We start from the raw sequence: 14514 nt of genomic DNA on the forward strand, positions 1-14514 counted from the left end.
ACACTGCAAATAAGTTCTCATATTCTTGGATCCTTGGACTAACTGAAATCCCCCTATTTCAACCCTTTTATAACTGGATTGATTCGCCCCCATCATGACTAAGATATTTTCACACCCTGACAAAATTCTCAATTCACAGGGTATAATCCTGTTATTTCTTACTTTGCACAAGTTCATATTATAGTGTCCATTTGTAAGAAATGATCCAAGTTAGAAACTTTTAAGCAGTTTAAGTTCAGTTCTGCTGGTTCATCTTCCCTTACTGATAATATCCATTAGAAAGCATTTTCACGTGTCTCTGTGGTGCAATTGCTTAACGCGTTCAGTTGTTAATCAAAAGTTTGGTGGTTCAAGCCCACCCAGGAACGTCTTTAGTATTTGTTATTCTGTGGCAGGAGGATTCTATATTTGACAAAATTTACCAGCCATTTGTCTACATTTTACCTCAATGCACAAACTTACATGGAAATTAACAGCTATGACTTTACTAACTCTACATCCATGGCTTTCCAGCTAGTGTTAGATAATACTAGAAAGAACTTTACAAATTGAAAACAAGTGATCAGTCCTAAGAAGATATTGAGAATAAGCTAAAAATTCATAGTGACTTTTAGCCAGAAGAATAAGAAAAATGTATTAATATATACCAGATACTGGGATCCACTGGGTTAATTTTGAGAAGTCGATTCAATTATTTACAAAGGGGGTAAGTTAACCTTGCAACAGTATAGTAACACCAGTTACAGCAGTTCAAATTGGACCCCTAGCAACCCGATATCACTTTTTTATGCAGCATTATGGGGCTACAACAAATTGCTGCAAGTTTGGAGCTACCATAAGTGTGGCTTATAGTCAGTTACTCACAGGAAATGTGGTGTATCAGCTCTTTGAATCAACCCCAAATTGTTTGCATGTAATTTTCAAGATAACTATATGTATCTCAGCATTCCTCTGGTGCATCAGAAGAAAATAAAAACAGTGAAGAATTTTGGTCAGGAATGTTATTCTTCACATGATATATTGCAGCAAATTTTGGTTCCAAAATCTTATCTGGAGAATGCGGGCATCGATCCCACTACCTCTTGCATGCTAAGCGAGCGCTCTGCCTTTTGAGCTAATTCCCCTTTGAGGTTAAAACCATTTACACCACTTACACCAGGAGGACTGGATTACATTTAGAGATAACATCTCAAAAACATCCATTAGCCTCAAGTTTAGTGAAATCCGATTATCGTTGGTATTTAGTACCTTAATGATTTCATAAAATGTTTCCTTCTTTATCACCATTGTGTTGGAGACTTTGTGGGGCTGAGGAAACTGTCCCACATCTGGTGGCACTGTCACAACTTACTTCCATTGTGAACAGAGATACATTGTCTTACTTTCCTTCTCATAGGAATTTTAATGCCCAACTCCCTGTCATATTCCCTTTTATCTCATTATATTTCTGACATTCCTAAGTATACCCACAAATTTATAACGCATATTTTGAGTGCTACCAAATGCCATATAGCTTTATATTGAAAAAACTCAGTTCCACCATTCTCTATCTTTATTATAAATACAATTTGGCACATCTATCATTGTGAATACATAACTTGAATTTTTCATAACACTGCAAATAAGTTCTCATATTCTTGGATCCTTGGACTAACTGAAATCCCCCTATTTCAACCCTTTTATAACTGGATTGATTCACCTCCATCATGACTAAGATATTTTCACACCCTGACAAAATTCTCAATTCACAGGGTATAATCCTGTTATTTCTTACTTTGCACAAGTTCATATTATAGTGTCCATTTGTAAGAAATGATCCAAGTTAGAAACTTTTAAGCAGTTTAAGTTCAGTTCTGCTGGTTCATCTTCCCTTACTGATAATATCCATTAGAAAGCACGTTCACGTGTCTCTGTGGCGCAATTGCTTAACACGTTCAGTTGTTAACCAAAAGTTTGGTGTTTCAAGCCCACCCAGGGATGTGTTTAGTATTTGTTATTCTGTGGGAGGAGGATTCTATATTTGACAAAATTTACCAGCCATTTGTTTACATTTTACCTCAATGCACAAACTTACATGGAAATTAACAGCTATGACTTTACTAACTCTACATCCATGGCTTTCCAGCTAGTGTTAGATAATACTAGAAAGAACTTTACAAATTGAAAACAAGTGATCAGTCCTAAGAAGATATAGAGAATAAGCTAAAAATTCACAGTGACTTTTAGCCAGAGGAATAAGAAAAATGTATTAATATATACCAGATACTGGGATCCACTGGGTTAATTCTGAAAAGTTGATTCAATTATTTACAAAGGGGGAAAGTTAACCTTGAAACAGAATAGTAACACCAGTTACAGCAGTTCAAATTGGACCCCTAGCAACCCGATATCTTTTTTTTATGCAGCATTATGGGGCTACAACAAATTGCTGCTAGTTTGGAACTACCATAAGTGTGGCTTATAGTCAGTTACTCACAGGAAATGTGGTGAATCAGCTCTTTGAATCAACCCCAAATTGTTTGCATGTAATTTTCAAGATAACTATATGTAACTCAGCATTCCTCTGGGGCATCAGAAGAAAATAAAAACAGTGAAAAATTTTGGTCAGGAATGTTATTCTATACTTGATATATTGCAGCAAATTTTGGTTCCAAAATCTAATCTGGAGAATGTGGGCATCGATCCCACTACCTCTCGCATGCTAAGCGAGCGCTCTACCATTTGAGCTAATTCCCCTTTGATGGTAAAACCATTTACACCACTTACACCAGGAAGACTGGATTACATTTAGAGATAACATCTCAAAAACATCCATTAGCCTCAAATTTAGTGAAATCCCATTATCGTTGGTATTTAGTACCTTAATGATTTCATAAAATGTTTCCTTCTTTATCACCATTGTGTTGGAGACTTTGTGGGGCTGAGGAAACTGTCCCACATCTGGTGGCACTGTCACAACTTACTTCCATTGTGAACAGAGATACATTGTCTTACTTTCCTTCTCATAGGAATTTTAATGCCCAACTCCCTGTCATATTCCCTTTTAACACATTATATTTCTGATATTCCTAAGTATACCCACAAATTTTTAACGCATATTTTGAGTGCTACCAAATGCCATATAGCTTTATATTGAAAAAACTCAGTTCCACAATTCTCTATCTTCATTATAAATACAATATGGCACACCTATCATTGTGAATACATCACTAGAATTTTTCATAACACTGCAAATAAGTTCTCATATTCTTGGATCCTTGGACTAACTGAAATCCCCCTATTTCAACCCTTTTATAACTGGATTGATTCGCCCCCATCATGACTAAGATATTTTCACACCCTGACAAAATTCTCAATTCACAGGGTATAATCCTGTTATTTCTTACTTTGCACAAGTTCATATTATAGTGTCCATTTGTAAGAAATGATCCAAGTTAGAAACTTTTAAGCAGTTTAAGTTCAGTTCTACTGGTTCATCTTCCCTTACTGATAATATCCATTAGTAAACTCTTTTACGTGTCTCTGTGCTGCAATTGGTTAGCGTGTTTGGCTGTTAACTGAAATGTTGGTGGTTCAAGTCCACCCAGGAATATGTTTAGTATTTGTTATTCTGTGGCAGGAGGATTCTATATTTGACAAAATTTACCAGCCATTTGTCTTCATTTTACCTCAATACTCAAACTTACATGGAAATTAACAGCTATGACTTTACTAACTCTACATCCATGGCTTTCCAGCTAGTGTTAGATAATACTAGAACGAACTTTACATATTGAAAACAAGTGATCAGTCCTAAGAAGAGATAGAGAATAAGCTAAAAATTCACGGAGACTTTTAGCCAGAAGAATAAGAAAAATGTATTAACATATACCAGATACTGGGATCCACTGGGTTAATTCTGAGAAGTTGATTCAATTATTTACAAAGGGGGTAAGTTAACCTTGCAACAGTATAGTAACACCAGTTACATCAGTTGAAATTGGACCCCTAGCAACCCGATATCACTTTTTTATGCAGCATTATGGGGCTTCAACAAATTGCTGCAAGTTTGGAGCTACCATAAGTGTGGCTTATAGTCAGTTACTCATAGGAAATGTGGTGTATCAGCTCTTTGAATCAACCCCAAATTGTTTCCATGTAATTTTCAAGATAACTATATGTAACTCAGCATTCCTCTGGGGCATCAGAAGAAAAAAAAACAAAGAAGAATTTTGGTCAGGAATGTTATTCTTCACTTGATATATTGCAGCAAATTTTGGTTCCAAAAAGTTATCTGGAGAATGCGGGCATCGATACCGCTACCTCTCGCATGCTAAGCGAGCGCTCTACCATTTGAGCTAATTCCCCTTTGATGTTAAAACCATTTACACCACTTACACTAGGAGGACTGGATTACATTTAGAGATAACATCTCAAAACATCCATTAGCCTCAAATTTAGTGAAATCCCATTATCGTTGGTATTTAGTACCTTAATGATTTCATAAAATGTTTCCTTCTTTATCACCATTGTGTTGGAGACTTTGTGGGGCTGAGGAAACTGTCCCACATCTGGTGGCACTGTCACAACTTACTTCCATTGTGAACAGAAATACATTGTCTTACTTTCCTTCTCATAGGAATTTTAATGCCCAACTCCCTGTCATATTCCCTTTTATCTCGTTATATTTCTGACATTCCTAAGTATACCCACAAATTTGTAACGCATATTTTGAGTGCTACCAAATGCCATATAGCTTTATATTGAAAAAACTCAGTTCCACCATTCTCTATCTTTATTATAAATACAATTTGGCACACCTATCATTGTGAATACATAACTAGAATTTTTCATAGCACTGCAAATAAGTTCTCATATTCTTGGATCCTTGGACTAACTGAAATCCCCCTATTTCAACCCTTTTATAACTGGATTGAATCGCCCCCATCATGACTAAGATATTTTCACACCCTGACAAAATTCTCAATTCACAGGGTATAATCCTGTTATTTCTTACTTTGCACAAGTTAATATTATAGTGTCCATTTGTAAGAAATGATCCAAGTTAGAAACTTTTAAGCAGTTTAAGTTCAGTTCTGCTGGTTCATCTTCCCTTAATGATAATATCCATTAGGAAGCACTTTCACGTGTCTTTGTGGCGCAATTGCTTAACGCGTTCAGTTGTTAACCAAAAGTTTGGTGGCTCAAGCTCACCCAGGAACTTGTTTAGTATTTGTTATTCTGTGGAAGGAGGATTCTATATTTGACAAAATTTACCAGCCATTTGTCTACATTTTACCTCAATACACAAACTTACATGGAAATTAACAGCTATGACTTTACTAACTCTACATCCATGGCTTTCCAGCTAGTGTTAGATAATACTAGAAAGAACTTTACAAATTGAAAACAAGTGATCAGTCCTAAGAAGATATAGAGAATAAGCTAAAAATTCACGGTGACTTTTAGCCAGAAGAAATAGAAAAATGTATTAACATATACCAGATACTGGGATCCACTGGGTTAATTCTGAGAAGTTGATTCAATTATTTACAAAGGGGGTAAGTTAACCTTGCAACAGTATAGTAACACCAGTTACATCAGTTGAAATTGGACCCCTAGCAACCCGATTTCACTTTTTTATGCAGCATTATGGGGCTTCAACAAATTGCTGCAAGTTTGGAGCTACCATAAGTGTGGCTTATAGTCAGTTACTCACAGGAAATGTGGTGTATCAGCTCTTTGAATCAACCCCAAATTGTTTCCATGTAATTTTCAAGATAACTATATGTAACTCAGCATTCCTCTGGGGCATCAGAAGAAAATAAAAACAGTGAAGAATTTTGGTCAGGAATGTTATTCTTCACTTGATATATTGCAGCAAATTTTGGTTCCAAAAAGTTATCTGGAGAATGCGGGCATCGATCCCGCTACCTCTCGCATGCTAAGCGAGCGCTCTACCATTTGAGCTAATTCCCCTTTGATGTTAAAACCATTTGCACCACTTACACCAGGAGGACTGGATTACATTTAGAGATAACATCTCAAAAACATCCATTAGCCTCAAGTTTAGTGAAATCCGATTATCGTTGGTATTTAGTACCTTAATGATTTCATAAAATGTTTCCTTCTTTATCACCATTGTGTTGGAGACTTTGTGGGGCTGAGGAAACTGTCCCACATCTGGTGGCACTGTCACAACTTACTTCCATTGTGAACAGAGATACATTGTCTTACTTTCCTTCTCATAGGAATTTTAATGCCCAACTCCCTGTCATATTCCCTTTTATCTCATTATATTTCTGACATTCCTAAGTATACCCACAAATTTATAACGCATATTTTGAGTGCTACCAAATGCCATATAGCTTTATATTGAAAAAACTCAGTTCCACCATTCTCTATCTTTATTATAAATACAATTTGGCACATCTATCATTGTGAATACATAACTTGAATTTTTCATAACACTGCAAATAAGTTCTCATATTCTTGGATCCTTGGACTAACTGAAATCCCCCTATTTCAACCCTTTTATAACTGGATTGATTCACCCCCATCATGACTAAGATATTTTCACACCCTGACAAAATTCTCAATTCACAGGGTCTAATCCTGTTATTTCTTACTTTGCACAAGTTCATATTATAGTGTCCATTTGTAAGAAATGATCCAAGTTAGAAACTTTTAAGCAGTTTAAGTTCAGTTCTGCTGGTTCATCTTCCCTTACTGATAATATCCATTAGAAAGCACGTTCACGTGTCTCTGTGGCGCAATTGCTTAACACGTTCAGTTGTTAACCAAAAGTTTGGTGTTTCAAGCCCACCCAGGGATGTGTTTAGTATTTGTTATTCTGTGGGAGGAGGATTCTATATTTGACAAAATTTACCAGCCATTTGTTTACATTTTACCTCAATGCACAAACTTACATGGAAATTAACAGCTATGACTTTACTAACTCTACATCCATGGCTTTCCAGCTAGTGTTAGATAATACTAGAAAGAACTTTACAAATTGAAAACAAGTGATCAGTCCTAAGAAGATATAGAGAATAAGCTAAAAATTCACAGTGACTTTTAGCCAGAAGAATAAGAAAAATGTATTAATATATACCAGATACTGGGATCCACTGGGTTAATTCTGAGAAGTTGATTCAATTATTTACAAAGGGGGAAAGTTAACCTTGCAACAGTATAGTAACACCAGTTACAGCAGTTCAAATTGGACCCCTAGCAACCCGATATCAATTTTTTATGCAGCATTATGGGGCTACAACAAATTGCTGCAAGTTTGGAACTACCATAAGTGTGGCTTATAGTCAGTTACTCACAGGAAATGTGGTGAATCAGCTCTTTGAATCAACCCCAAATTGTTTGCATGTAATTTTCAAGATAACTATATGTAACTCAGCATTCCTCTGGGGCATCAGAAGAAAATAAAAACAGTGAAGAATTTTGGTCAGGAATGTTATTCTTCACTTGATATATTGCAGCAAATTTTGGTTCCAAAATCTAATCTGGAGAATGCGGGCATCGATCCCACTTCCTCTCACATGCTAAGCAAGTGCTCTACCATTTGAGCTAATTCCCCTTTGATGTTAAAGCCATTTACACCACTTACACCAGGAAGACTGGATTACATTTAGAGATAACATCTCAAAAACATCCATTAGCCTCAAATTTAGTGAAATCCCATTATCGTTGGTATTTAGTACCTTAATGATTTCATAAAATGTTTCCTTCTTTATCACCATTGTGTTGGAGACTTTGTGGGGCTGAGGAAACTGTCCCACATCTGGTGGCACTGTCACAACTTACTTCCATTGTGAACAGAGATACATTGTCTTACTTTCCTTCTCATAGGAATTTTAATGCCCAACTCCCTGTCATATTCCCTTTTATCTCATTATATTTCTGATATTCCTAAGTATACCCACAAATTTATAACGCATATTTTGAGTGCTACCAAATGCCATATAGCTTTATATTGAAAAAACTCAGTTCCACCATTCTCTATCTTCATTGTAAATACAATATGGCACACCTATCATTGTGAATACATCACTAGAATTTTTCATAACACTGCAAATAAGTTCTCATATTCTTTGATCCTTGGACTATCTGAAATCCCCCTATTTCAACCCTTTTATAACTGGATTGATTCGCCCCCATCATGACTAAGATATTTTCACACCCTGACAAAATTCTCAATTCACCGGGTATAATCCTGTTATTTCTTACTTTGCACAAGTTCATATTATAGTGTCTATTTGTAAGAAATGATCCAAGTTAGAAACTTTTAAGCAGTTTAAGTTCAGTTCTGCTGGTTCATCTTCCCTTACTGATAATATCCATTAGTAAGCACTTTTACGTTTCTCTGTGGTGCAATTGGTTAGCGTGTTTGGCTGTTAACTGTAAGGTTGGTGGTTCAAGTCCACCCAGGAATGTGTTTAGTATTTGTTATTCTGTGGCAGGAGGATTCTATATTTGACAAAATTTACCAGCCATTTGTCTTCATTTTACCTCAATACTCAAACTTACATGGAAATTAACCGCTATGACTTTACTAACTCTACATCCATGGCTTTCCAGCTAGTGTTAGATAATACTAGAAAGAACTTTACATATTGAAAACAACTGATCAGTCCTAAGAAGAGATAGAGAATAAGCTAAAAATTCACGGTGACTTTTAGCCAGAAAAAGAAAAATGTATTAACATATACCAGATACTGGGATCCACTGGGTTAATTCTGAGAAGTTGATTCAATTATTTACAAAAGGGGGTAAGTTAACCTTGCAACAGTATAGTAACACCAGTTACATCAGTTGAAATTGGACCCCTAGCAACCCGATATCACTTTTTTATGCAGCATTATGGGGCTTCAACAAATTGCTGCAAGTTTGGAGCTACCATAAGTGTGGCTTATAGTCAGTTACTCACAGGAAATGTGGTGTATCTGCTCTTTGAATCAACCCCAAATTGTTTCCATGTAATTTTCAAGATAACTATATGTAACTCAGCATTCCTCTGGGGCATCAGAAGAAAATAAAAACAGTGAAGAATTTTGGTCAGGAATGTTATTCTTCACTTGATATATTGCAGCAAATTTTGGTTCCAAAAAGTTATCTGGAGAATGCGGGCATCGATCCTGCTACCTCTCGCATGCTAAGCGAGCGCTCTACCATTTGAGCTAATTCCCCTTTGATGTTAAAACCATTTACACCACTTACACCAGGAGGACTGGATTACATTTAGAGATAACATCTCAAAAACATCCATTAGCCTCAAATTTAGTGAAATCCCATTATCGTTGGTATTTAGTACCTTAATGATTTCATAAAATGTTTCCTTCTTTATCACCATTGTGTTGGAGACTTTGTGGGGCTGAGGAAACTGTCCCACATCTGGTGGCACTGTCACAACTTACATCCATTGTGAACAGAGATACATTGTCTTACTTTCCTTCTCATAGGAATTTTAATGCCCAACTCCCTGTCATATTCCCTTTTATCTCATTATATTTCTGATATTCCTAAGTATACCCACAATTTTATAACGCATATTTTGAGTGCTACCAAATGCCATATAGCTTTATATTGAAAAAACTCAGTTCCACCATTCTCTATCTTCATTGTAAATACAATATGGCACACCTATCATTGTGAATACATCACTAGAATTTTTCATAACACTGCAAATAAGTTCTCATATTCTTGGATCCTTGGACTATCTGAAATCCCCCTATTTCAACCCTTTTATAACTGGATTGATTCGCCCCCATCATGACTAAGATATTTTCACACCCTGACAAAATTCTCAATTCACCGGGTATAATCCTGTTATTTCTTACTTTGCACAAGTTCATATTATAGTGTCCATTTGTAAGAAATGATCCAAGTTAGAAACTTTTAAGCAGTTTAAGTTCAGTTCTGCTGGTTCATCTTCCCTTACTGATAATATCCATTAGTAAGCACTTTCACGTGTCTCTGTGGTGCAATTGGTTAGTGTGTTTGGCTGTTAACTGAAAGGTTGGTGGTTCAAGTCCACCCAGGAATGTGTTTAGTATTTGTTATTCTGTGGCAGGAGGATTCTATATTTGACAAAATTTACCAGCCATTTGTCTTCATTTTACCTCAATACTCAAACTTACATGGAAATTAACCGCTATGACTTTACTAACTCTACATCCATGGCTTTCCAGCTAGTGTTAGATAATACTAGAAAGAACTTTACAAATTGAAAACAAGTGATCAGTCCTAAGAAGATATAGAGAATAAGCTAAAAATTCACAGTGACTTTTAGCCAGAAGAATAAGAAAAATGTATTAATATATACCAGATACTGGGAACCACTGGGTTAATTCTGAGAAGTTGATTCAATTATTTACAAAGGGGGTAAGTTAACCTTGCAACAGTATAGTAACACCAGTTACAGCAGTTCAAATTGGACCCCTAGCAACCCGATATCACTTTTTTATGCAGCATTATGGGGCTACAACAAATTGCTGCAAGTTTGGAGCTACCATAAGTGTGGCTTATAGTCAGTTACTCACAGGAAATGTGGTGTATCAGCTCTTTGAATCAACCCCAAATTGTTTGCATGTAATTTTCAAGATAACTATATGTATCTCAGCATTCCTCTGGGGCATCAGAAGAAAATAAAAACAGTGAAGAATTTTGGTCAGGAATGTTATTCTTCACATGATATATTGCAGCAAATTTTGGTTCCAAAATCTTATCTGGAGAACACGGGCATCGATCCGGCTACCTCTCGCATGCCAAGCAAGCGCTCTACCATATGAGCTAAGTCCCCTTTGATGTTAAAAACCATTTACACCACTTACACCAGGAGGACTGGATTACATTTAGAGATAACATCTCAAAAACATCCATTAGCCTCAAGTTTAGTGAAATCCGATTATCGTTGGTATTTAGTACCTTAATGATTTCATAAAATGTTTCCTTCATTATCACCATTGTGTTGGAGACTTTGTGGGGCTGAGGAAACTGTCCCACAGCTGGTGGCACTGTCACAACTTACTTCCATTGTGAACAGAGATACATTGTCTTACTTTCCTTCTCATAGGAATTTTAATGCCCAACTCCCTGTCATATTCCCTTTTATCTCATTTTATTTCTGACATTCCTAAGTATATCCACAAATTTATCAGGCATTTTTTGAGTGCTACCAAATGCCATATAGCTTTATATTGAAAAAACTCAGTTCCAACATTTTCTATCTTCATTATAAATACAATATGGCACACCTATCATTGTGAATACATCTCTTGAATTTTTCATAACACTGCAAATAAGTTCTCATATTCTTGGATCCTTGGACTAACTGAAATCCCCCTATTTCAACCCTTTTATAACTGGATTGATTCGCCCCCATCATGACTAAGATATTTTCACACCCTGACAAAATTCTCAATTCACAGGGTATAATCCTGTTATTTCTTACTTTGCACAAGTTCATATTATAGTGTCCATTTGTAAGAAATGATCCAAGTTAGAAACTTTTAAGCAGTTTAAGTTCAGTTCTCCTGGTTCATCTTCCCTTACTGATAATATCCATTAGAAAGCACGTTCACGTGTCTCTGTGGCGCAATTGCTTAACACGTTCAGTTGTTAACCAAAAGTTTGGTGGTTTAAGCCCACCCAGGAACGTGTTTAGTAATTGTTATTCTGTGGCAGGAGGATTCTATATTTGACAAAATTTACCTGCCATTTGTCTACATTTTACCTCAATACACAAACTTACATGGAAATTAACAGCTATGACTTTACTAACTCTACATCCATGGCTTTCCAGCTAGTGTTAGATAATACTAGAAAGAACTTTACAAATTGAAAACAAGTTGTCAGTCCTAAGAAGATATAGAGAATAAGCTAAAAATTCACGGTGACTTTTAGCCTGAAGAATAAGAAAAATGTATTAATATATACCAGATACTGGGATCCACTGGGTTAATTCTGAGAAGTTGATTCAATTATTTACAAAGGGGGTAAGTAAACCTTGCAACAGTATAGTAACACCAGTTACAGCAGTTCAAATTGGACCCCTAGCAACCCGATATCACTTTTTTATGCAGCATTATGGGGCTACAACAAATTGCTGCAAGTTTGGAGCTACCATAAGTCTGGCTTATAGTCAATTCCTCACAGGAAATGTGGTGTATCAGCTCTTTGAATCAACCCCAAATTGTTTCCATGTAATTTTCAAGATAACTATATGTAACTCAGCATTCCTCTGGGGCATCAGAAGAAAATATAAACAGTGAAGAATTTTGGTCAGGAATGTTATTCTTCACTTGATATATTGCAGCAAATTTTGGTTCCAAAATGTTATCTGGAGAATGCGGGCATCGATCACGCTACCTCTCGCATGCTAAGCGAGCGCTCTACCATTTCAGCTAATTCCCCTTAGTTGTTAAAACCATTTACACCACTTACACCAGGAGGACTGGATTACATTTAGAAATAACATCTCAAAACATCCATTAGCCTCAAGTTTAGTGAAATCCCATTATCATTGGTATTTAGTACCTTAATGATTTCATAAAATGTTTCCTTCTTTATCACCATTGTGTTGGAGACTTTGTGGGGCTGAGGAAACTGTCCCACATCTGGTGGCACTGTCCCAACTTACTTCCATTTTGAACAGAGATACATTGTCTTACTTTCCTTCTCATAGGAATTTTAATGCCCAACTCCCTGTTATATTCCCTTTTATCTCATTATATTTCTGACATTCCTAAGTATACCCACAAATTTATAACGCATATTTTGAGTGCTACCAAATGCCATATAGCTTTATATTGAAAAAACTCAGGTTCACCATTCTCTATCTTTATTATAAATACAATTTGGCACATCTATCATTGTGAATACATAACTAGAATTTTTCATAACACTGCAAATAAGTTCTCATTTTCTTGGATCCTTGGACTAACTGAAATCCCCCTATTTCAACCCTTTTATAACTGGATTGATTCACCCCCATCATGACTAAGATATTTTCACACCCTGACAAAATTCTCAATTCACAGGGTATAATCCTGTTATTTCTTACTTTGCACAAGTTCATATTATAGTGTCCATTTGTAAGAAATGATCCAAGTTAGAAACTTTTAAGCAGTGTAAGTTCAGTTCTGCTGGTTCATCTTCCCTTAATGATAATATCCATTGGGAAGCACTTTCATGTGTCTTTGTGGTGCAATTGTTTAACGCGTTCAGTTGTTAACCAAAAGTTCAGTGGTTCAAGCTCCCCCAGTAACGTGTTTAGTATTTGTTATTCTGTGGCAGGAGGATTCTATATTTGACAAAATTTACCAGCCATTTGTCTACATTTTACCTCAATACACAAACTTACACGGAAATTAACAGCTATGACTTTACTAACTCTACTTCCATGGCTTTCCAGCTAGTGTTAGATAATACTAGAAAGAACTTTACAAATTGAAAACAAGTGATCAGTCCTAAGAAGATATAGAGAATAAGCTAAAAATTCACAGTGACTTTTAGCCTGAAGAATAAGAAAAATGTATTAACATATACCAGATACTGGGATCCACTGGGTTAATTCTGAGAAGTTGATTCAATTATGTACAAAGGGGGTAAGTTAACCTTGCAACAGTATAGTAACACCAGTTACATGAGTTGAAATTGGACCCCTAGCAACCCGATATCACTTTTTTATGCAGCATTATGGGGCTTCAACAAATTGCTGCAAGTTTGGAGCTACCATAAGTGTGGCTTTTAGTCAGTTACTCACAGGAAATGTGGTGTATCAGCTCTTTGAATCAACCCCAAATTGTTTCCATGTAATTTTCAAGATAACTATATGTAACTCAGCATTCCTCTGGGGCATCAGAAGAAAATAAAAACAGTGAAGAATTTTGGTCAGGAATGTTATTCTTCACTTGATATATTGCAGCAAATATTGGTTCCAAAATGTTATCTGGAGAATGCGGGCATCGATCACGCTACCTCTCGCATGCTAAGCGAGAGCTCTACCATTTGAGCTAATTCCCCTTTGATATTAAAACCATTTACACCACTTACACCAGGAGGACTGGATTACATTTAGAGATAACATCTCAAAAACATCCATTAGCCTCAAGTTTAGTGAAATCCCATTATCATTGGTATTTAGTACCTCAATGATTTCATAAAATGTTTCCTTCTTTATCACCATTGTGTTGGAGACTTTGTGGGGCTGAGGAAACTGTCCCACATCTGGTGGCACTGTCCCAACTTACTTCCATTGTGAACAGAGATACATTGTCTTACTTTCCTTCTCATAGGAATTTTAATGCCCAACTCCCTGTCATATTCCCTTTTATCTCATTATATTTCTGACATTCCTAAGTATACCCACAAATTTATAACTCATATTTTGAGTGCTACCAAATGCCATATAGCTTTATATTGAAAAAACTCAGTTCCACCATTCTCTATCTCTATTATAAATACAATTTGGCACATCTATCATTGTGAACACATAACTAGAATTTTTCATAACACTGCAAA

At 36.0% G+C, this 14514-nt stretch overlaps 2 non-coding genes across 2 annotated transcripts; both read right to left on the minus strand.

The window, feature by feature from the left end:
• Window positions 1–2663: 2663 nt before the first annotated feature.
• On the minus strand, window positions 2664–2736 carry TRNAA-AGC (transfer RNA alanine (anticodon AGC)). The gene has a single exon. It is a non-coding gene; the product is annotated as a tRNA-Ala (tRNA).
• Window positions 2737–5885: 3149 nt separating this feature from the next.
• On the minus strand, window positions 5886–5958 carry TRNAA-AGC (transfer RNA alanine (anticodon AGC)). The gene has a single exon. It is a non-coding gene; the product is annotated as a tRNA-Ala (tRNA).
• Between the last annotated feature and the right edge of the window lie 8556 nt (window positions 5959–14514).

Source organism: Taudactylus pleione, unplaced genomic scaffold, assembly GCF_031769625.1.
Source record: "Taudactylus pleione unplaced genomic scaffold, aTauple2 ptg000174l, whole genome shotgun sequence".
Classification (NCBI taxonomy): domain Eukaryota; kingdom Metazoa; phylum Chordata; class Amphibia; order Anura; family Myobatrachidae; genus Taudactylus; species Taudactylus pleione.